This window comes from Plasmopara halstedii, assembly GCF_900000015.1.
Source record: "Plasmopara halstedii genome assembly, contig: Scaffold_262, whole genome shotgun sequence".
In the NCBI taxonomy this organism is placed as follows: domain Eukaryota; phylum Oomycota; class Peronosporomycetes; order Peronosporales; family Peronosporaceae; genus Plasmopara; species Plasmopara halstedii.
The window spans coordinates 1,206,313-1,207,487 of record NW_020187183.1 but is presented as its reverse complement, the minus strand read 5'-3'; positions in this window follow the sequence as shown (position 1 = coordinate 1,207,487).

Genomic DNA, 1,175 nt, shown 5'->3' with positions numbered 1-1,175 from the left:
GCTTCGCAACGAGAGCAGTGCTCAGTGGTTTACGTGCCACTTCACGTGCATCACGGGGACCTTGCCCTCGATGCCTCGGCCCTTGGCCGACCATGTCACGCATGAGATGCAGCGACCGCTTCGATACTCGAGCAGCGCTCAGTGGCTTGCGTGCCACTCCACGATCAGCCCGCGAGCCACGCTCGGGACTCCTGTTCAATCCACCGTTGGTTCCTACCAGCTCGGACATTCCAATGTCTAGCACGTTGACCGTCTCGGTTCAGTGCTCTCACCAATAGCGCTTTTGTCTCCTAGCAGAGAGGGTTCATGACTCGCCAAAGCTCCACCAGGAGACGTGCGCGTAGCGCCCATGGTCTTTGATTTCCAATCAATCCACGGTTCATGGTGTTCCAACCATGCCATTCTTAGGATGAGGTCATACCTTGCATCCAAGTCTAAGACTAGACAGCGTTCTTCGCTATCAAAGTCAAGGAACTTGACTCCGAGGTCCACAGGGGCCTTCGGGACCTCGACACGTGTGCCCGTCGCTAGACGAACAGTGACAATGTCACCCACCCGCGTTTCCAGCGCCTCAGCATTCAGCTGACTTCCTTCCATCGTGGAGCCTCGAGCATAATTGTCCGACACCCCGAAATTGATGAGGATCTTCCATGGCTTCTCGAAGCCCTTTACGGTCGCCTCCACGACTAGCAACTCCGGCTTGCATACACGTTTCGTGTTCAAGCGCATGGAGCTCTTTGGGGCTGGGGCCCTGGTGACCTATGCCTCCCTGAGGCTCAACAGAACTCATGACTTTCCCAGTAGGTTGTCCCGCCCCTACTGGATTGCGTCGTCTCCCGGCGACAAACCAGACTGGTAGGAATTGGGGCGATGGTTCGAAGAACCTTGACGCGCCTTGCGCAGGGGGCAATCGTTCTGAAGGTGACGGGTGTCTCCACAGACAAAACACCGTCGTATGTTTGTGTGCTGCCCGGCAGCCCGAAGCTCTGCTCCCTCGTCCTCAGCATAGCTGAGATCCATGGGCACAGACCCGCTCGACGAGCTGTTGGAGTGTGCATTAGAACCAAGTCACGCTGACTCGAAATTGAATTCGGCATTCAATGCCACATTCACCGCCTCTTCAAATGAAGATGGATGCACACGGAAGACTTCCATTCTACCCACGCCAGCTCGGG